We start from the raw sequence: 7,695 nt of genomic DNA on the forward strand, positions 1-7,695 counted from the left end.
AGCTCAGCACAATGCCTCAAGCCTGGTGTGAGTTTACTTGTAATGTCTGTGAATGGGGAATGTTTACAGCATGTTTGATGAGTGTGTGTGTATGAAGCAGTGTGTGGGCGCACATTGCCATCGGTATGTGCACCGACTCCTCGTACTGTCTCTGGGAGAGTGTGACTGCACACATGCTGACAGCAGTAATGGATCTTTTATGACAGTTTGACACACAAACTCTCCTGAAGGTGAATTAGCCTGCTCCGACCTGCCATCCAAAGATGGTTAACAATCCCACACGTCTCTGTTCCTTCAGCCCCACCACAGAGCTGTATCTGTTCAGCGTTAGCTCAAGACCAAAGCCCAGTCTCACAGACTCAAGCTGCAACACTAGCACCACCATTTTCTTGATGGCTCTGGGATGGCAATGTCGTACAGTCGGTGTACCACTGTGGTCCAGATTGATATATCTCAACAACTGTAGAATGGGTTGAATATTTTATTCATGGTCCCCAGAGGATCAATCCTACAGACATTGGTTATCCCCTAACTTTTCATGTAGCTAGCGCCAACAGCAGGTCAAAGTTGTCATTATTATTCATTGAAATATCTCAACATCTATTAGATGGATTGGCACACAATTTGGTGCAGACGTTCATGGTTCCCAGATAATGAATCCTAATTTGGTGATTTCCTGACTTTTCCTCTAGCGCCACCATGAGGATCACATTTGTGTTTTGTATGTGAAATGTCTAAGCAACTATTGGAAGGATTGCCATTAGATTTAGTGCAGACATTCATGTCCCCCTAAGGATGACTTTTCATCGCACCATCAATACTTTGGTTCATGACCAAATACCTGCAAACTAACAATATTCCCATCAGCCTCAGTTGTACTTTGCTTTTTTGTGCTAATTAGCAAATGTTAGCATGCTAACACGCTAAACTAACCCGGTGAACATGGTCAACATTATTACTGCCATTGTCATTAACCGAGTGTCCATTCAAATGTCAAGCAAATTTTTTAAATGTCACAAAAAAAATAAATGCGAATTAGTTGCGTTTCCATCAACTACTTGGGAGTGAATAAATTCGGCTACAGTTTAGTTTGGTCAGAAGTTGGCGCAATAGGCTACGCATCATTGTAATCTGCCAGTAAACAAGAGTAGAAGAAGTAGAGGGTACGAACCAGAAACAAAACAAGTCGGCATGGCCATCTATCTAACATGTCTACGATAGAAAATTGTAGGTCTTCAGGAAGTTTTAATAGTTCTTTCATGTCAACTAGTATTGGCCATGTCTCATGTTGTTCGGAGACGAAAACAAGTATTCGCACATTATGGGAATATCCGGGAAGATGCCGACAGTGGAAACAGCCAATCAGTCATGTGAGTTAAAAGGTTGCTACATCAGAATTAATCTGGCAAAGGCGTTTCCATAATCCATTTTGAGCAGCAACTCTATTTCGACAAAGGCAAAAACCATCTTAAGCGAGCGTAAAAACTTTTTTCCCGCAACTGAGGAAGTTTTATAGAATTTTGCCATTTCCATACAGCTGTTCTAATGCGATACTTAAAAATGCACATGAAAATATGTGAAAGGAAACGCGGCTATTGTGAGTATGTTAGCATGCTAATGTTAGCATTTAGCTCAAATAACCTGTGCCTAAGTACAGCCTTACAGAGCCGCTAGCATAGTTGTAGACTTTCTTGTTCGAAAATTAAAAACTTATTTTAGGTTTAAGGGGTATATTCCAAATCTGACTAAGTGGAAAAGTGACAGTCTGTGGAAACTATTGCAGATAGACACTTTCTGGGATTACATTTATATATGAGCCAATTCAAAGTGAACCAATGTTTGAGTTACCTTCTATCACCATAATGATCATTCAAACAATCCCATCTTGTTATGAAATGTAATTATATGAATTTTGTTGATTTTTTTTGGTTTCAGTGAAAACAACTGTGTCATCTGTACTTGGCATTTCCGTTGAGATTTGAGTTGTGTACAAAGTATCACTGGCGGACTTTCCAAAGATGACTTGCATCAGTCACAGTATACCGGCAAATGGTGTGCAATTGCACCATTTCCTCAAGGTCGTACAGCATTTTATGATCTGGATTTGTAAGCACAAGTTTAACTACACACACTGAGTTAACTATCAGTGGAACAAAGGCAATTATAGTTTGTGTCATTGCATATAAAACAATAAATGTCAGGTGTAAGTGTTTTTAGGCAATGCTGTTTTAATGCAAAGTGCCTTTTAAGGTTTTACAAGGTTGACTTTTATTTTGATAAATTCCATTGTTTATAGCAATGCTTAACCTTAATATTTCGTAAGTGAGATCAATAAGCTCAGATGTCATATAAACACAGTGCAATGTGATGTTATTCTTTAACACCTAAATCTGTCATCATGTTACTTTTCAGACATTTAGAAAAATCTACATTGTGTGCCACCTGACTTTCATTGGCAGTCTCCAGGATTTCTTTACGGTACAAGAGAGATTGTTTTACTGCACAAAACAGGAATACGGTGTAATCGTGTATCTCACAATTGAATAAATGGACAATGATTAACAGCAGCCTTATCGTCTTAGTAGCGACGCTGTCTCAGGAAGTAAAATAGTGTTCGAGTTATGTTAGAAAAGTACTAATTTATTTACACCTGTGCTTTTCCTGCTGTGACTTGTTAAAATGTCTTCTGTGAAAAAGGCCTATAGTGCACTGCTTGTTGAGTCTCCACATACCTGAGTTTATGATAGAAGAGTGCTAACATTTTTCAGAAAATGAAAAAAAGGAATGAGAGAATATGAAAAAAAGGAATTATATCAACATGTTGAGCCTTTGTAAGTTTGCATTAACAATACATTTGTCTTAATAACCAGCTGTCATTCCATGTAAGGACTCAAAGAACAACCCAATCTCAGGCATATAAATAGCACGACATTACAAGGCCGTTCCATGTGTCATGAGGACGCATAATAGACTTTTTGTGTGTCATTTGTACGGCACACAACAAAACTACGGTAACGTCCACAATTAGGTTTAGGAAAAACGTCATGGTTGGGCTTAAAATAAGTACGTAAACTAAGTAAAATACATACGGAAACAACGTAACATATAAGTACGGAAAACACGTCACAAACATCACTTACAAAACAAAACACCGGTCTCCTGTTTGAAAGTCTAGTGTTTGATGGACGCATCTTGTCCACCATTAGCTAGCACCATAAGCTTCGCGTGCGACTGGGCTGCAAAGAGAGAAAGATTCCCTCCAATCGCAGCCCTGAGATGTTTGCGTATGCTGAAGTTTGCTCAAGAGTCAATTTGACACAGGTTGAGGGTTATGTAACACATTATTAGTAGATAATTGAATTAGTGTGACAGGGAAATACAAAGAGACAATGAGGAGGAAGGAGAAAAGTGATCATGTTTCCGTTTATTAGAGTTGCCCTTACAGTATGTGTCACCTGAGCAGTCTTGTTAGCATTGTTTAGACTTGAGGATCTATTACATTATTTATCATCATCAACCAGTGTCAGTTGTTAGGCAGTGAAAGAACCGTCCCGCACCGGCTCTATCTTTCTCGTAATCAGATGGCAGATGTCATTTAAAAGAATGTCACTAGTCCAGATGTCTTACCCATTTTAAGCCTGAATTTGTGTAATAGGATCTGAGAGACAGAAAGAAGTCACGCAACTCATGTTAAGCAACATTCAGAATTTTTAATGCAGTACCTCTACTTCCAAAGTAGCTTGATCCAAATAAATAAATAATGTCTGTATTCCTGCCCTTAAATAAATCATCTCCGTCTGGTAATGAAGATACAACGCACAACAAAGTCGGTGGTTGTTCATTTTAAAATATGAATGTGAAATTGAAAAAGTAAATCAGGATAAACATTCATCACAATAACAATTCTAAAGACTGAGGAATAACCCATTAAACAAATGACTTTTTCAGAGCAGGACATGATTTACGTGTGTGAACCACACGCCTCTGCTTACCAAGAAATGAGTTCTTTCTCTCTCCAGCAAAGCCAGTATGTGTCTTAGTGTGTGGTATGTCTACAATGAGGAGAATGTAAACTGTGCTTGAAATATGATCTCCTCTGTTGTAATCTTCCCAGGTTCACAGATCTGAGAGAGATTATAGCTGCATGCACAATGTTTGAAGTCATCAGCAGTGATTGCTGCCTGTTTAAAAGCTGGTTACACTGTATAGTTATGACTGCTAATTAATAATTCCCTCAGTTTCATAAGAGTTATACCTGAGGCCATGGCAACGGCTCATGTGTGTTTTTGTTTCCTGCAGTTGAGTAGCGGTTGCCTCCAAAGGCTAAGGTCAAGCCATTAGGCCATCTGGGCATGGCTTTCAAAGAAAGAAGAAGGACAATCAGCCCATGCCAGTAAAGGTGCGTGAGAGACTCTACTCCACCCCATTTCATGAATCATTCCTCATCTAGCTGATCAGTAACATCAGATAAAGAATCATAAATCAAGTTGTCTATATAAACATTCCTGATTATGACTGGTGAACATGAGTGATTGAAAATGAGCCAAGTGTATGCATGATTCATGTGGGTAAGGCTCAAACCAGATGAAAGAATGACTTGAATTGCACCCAGTGAATCTTATGAGCTGGAGTCCAACCAATGTAAATAGAAATGTCAAGTCTCTTCTGACCTAGATCTCCTCTCTGCTGCGGTGGATATGGAAAATCAAGGTTTCTCAACAAAGGCCAGTACTGGTCCTCTTTTAAGAGTGTTTAATTTGCATAATAGCCTAAGCATTCGCTCATCCCTTTAGAGAGAGTTCATTGTTATCTGCCACGAAACACTTGTCATATCTTTTAAAGGAACAGTGTAGCATTTAGGGGGATCTATTGGCAGATTTTGGATTTTTTCTTTAGTGTATAATCACCTGAAAATAAGAATCATTGTGTTTTCGTTACCTTAGAATGAGCCGTTTTAAATCTACATAGGGAGCGGGTCCTCTTCACGGAGCCGGCCGCCATGTTTCTACAGTAACCCAGAACGGACAAGCCAAACACTGGCTTTAAATAGGGCCATTCGCGTGTCTGCGTCGCCCACCGTAGTTCTCCTACACATTTGCCACACGGGAGAAGTTTCAGTTGGTCGCAATCTGCATCCTCACCACTAGATGCTGCCAAATCCTACACATTGCACCTTTAAAGGCCTCGTCAAGCAGCATTTAAGATGGGGAAATTTTGGTGCAAAAAAGGTAAAATTTCAATGGAATCATGGGGTGAAGGAAATCTTAATGATTCTTTCCCCTTAAGTTCAACTTCAGTGCACTTTGACATGCAAATTTAGCGCTTATAGCAAACTGTCTTGACTTGCTGAACTTTGAGGGAACAGAGAGCCAAAGAGTCCAAAACAGACAAAGCTATATAGCTTATTAGCTGTGATGCACCATCTATTTTTATTCAATGGAGTATAAAGTACTCCAGTTAAGAGGAGTGGTTTACAGAAAGTTACGAGGCAGGAGTTGATGGTAGGCTATAGTGAGGTAGGCTATAGTGACCAGATGTCCTGGTTTGTCCAGGATTGTCCCGGTTTCAAGAATGGTGTCCAGAGTCCTCATAAATATCTGTAAAACACTCAAATTGTCCCAGTTTTCACCACAGTTGAAATATTTTACTACTTGTTTGTAGTTACATAGACACTTATCATGTTCTGTCCCACTCACTAACCCAATGTAAAAAAATTAACAATGCACACGTCTAAATTCAACACTGATTCGTCATGTGTGTCAATCAATCAATGTGTCATTGACAAGGCTTTTGACACTTGCGGCTCTTTCTGACAAAACCTGTCAGTATGCTAACAGTTAGCTGTCAAAGTTGATCTTTTCTAAAGAGCTCCAGGAGGCTTACTCCTTCCTTCATAAAGAAAAAGAAAATGCTGCGTTCTGCACACACTGCAAGAGTGCATTTCTGGTCACGCACAGCGGAAATGCCGATATAAAAGGTAATATTAAAACAGCCAGATAACAATGTACAATATTGGCAGAGAATGTGTCACAATAGGCCATTTAGCCGGCAGCCTGCACTTGTGCACACTGACAAACATGTTGTGTTTAGTTTTAAAAGGTATCTGACAATCAATAAATATGTTACATTACACCAATGCAATCTTTCAGTTTTGTGTTTACTATACAGTTTTCAAATAAACTATGTTTTGGTGGATTTTGGGAGGCAAAACATAATTTTTTGTTGTCCATGGTGTTGAAAGGTGTGGTCAATAGGCATGTTAAGCATTGAAATAATTGTCCCCCATCCTGATGAAAACGCCTATGGTGCGTGCATAAGCGCATACGTGTGCGAGTGCATGAATGTGCAGGACTCTTAAGTTTGGCCCGGGTTTGGGGGTTTGAAGATGTGGTCACTCTATGGTAGGCCTACAAATAATTGTTGCTTGCTAACAAACATAGTAGCCAGCTAGCCCGGAGAGCTACTGTGACTGTCTAGAGCTACCATGTTGAATAATTATAACGGTCAATGATTATAGCGGTTAGCATTACAGTACGTCATCAAGTTTCTAAGACCGGGATTGTCTTGAAAGTGCATATGATGACCGAAAACATTGCCACACAGTGACCTCATGGCAGAGTAAACTCTACTTCTGCCTAACAATAGCGTCTAAGGGAAGCAAATCTGTTTTATAGATCATATAAAAAGCTGGTGAACACTATTGTTTGTTAAACTGTATTTTTCAGACCATTTACTCTCAGTGTGAGAATCTAACAGCCCACTGCGATGACTCACCAGCTGTTGTTGCTAAACAGGGAAGTTCAGGTTTCTGAGACTCCGACTGGGTACACCTTTCTCAGGAAACTGGCAGTGGGACAACTCGTGAAAGGATGTTTTCTTTACTGCACCCAGTGTTTGTCAGGACTGGAGGGACGGTGGGTTATGATGAGGTCAAAGGAGGTGAATTGTACTATTTCAGTATCATTGAAGGACGGGGATATCCATCTTTTGGGGGTCTGTCTCTTACCTTTGACCCAGACTGTCACATGAGAGAGGAAGAGCAAACAGGCAAGAGGAGAAAGGAAACTCCAATTTTGTGATGCATAATTTAATTGCAATACCTTTTTATCTTGCAAATATTCATGTAAATAGTACATTTTTTATCACTTTACTACCTGTCCTTAACATTAAAGTTCTGTATGTTTGCGTCTATGTCACCACATTTGTCACTTCAATGAACGGTAACAAGTAAAGATGTCTCTCAAAATGAAGTGGAGCTTGGTAGCTAATGATAATCTGGGAACTCCATCAACAAGCGTGAACGTGGCCCATAAACACAATGGAGGTCCGGAGTCAAAGAGTCAGGCACGATGAAAGCATTTCCCGTCCGACTCTTGTCATTCCAAGACCGCCGTGCTATGGAGCGAGATCAAAACAAAGCCTTTGTAATCTGATCCACAGTCAGCATCAAACAACCACTACCAACAAAACAACAAACGATGAGGTAAAAGGGCACAAAAATAGACGGGGTAAGGGTCATAACACAATGCCATTGTAACAGCAGAAACAGACATGGGACACTGGCATTTTGTCTGCTTTCTAAGTTCACACACCTTTCTATTTTTTTAGCTAATTCCCTAATCACAGGTTTGGTCAATTTGCAAGATGTTAAACTCAAAACGGCAAGTAACTATAATGCAGGACAGCTAGATAAGA

Source organism: Sebastes umbrosus, chromosome 12 (genome assembly GCF_015220745.1).
Source record: "Sebastes umbrosus isolate fSebUmb1 chromosome 12, fSebUmb1.pri, whole genome shotgun sequence".
NCBI lineage: Eukaryota > Metazoa > Chordata > Actinopteri > Perciformes > Sebastidae > Sebastes > Sebastes umbrosus.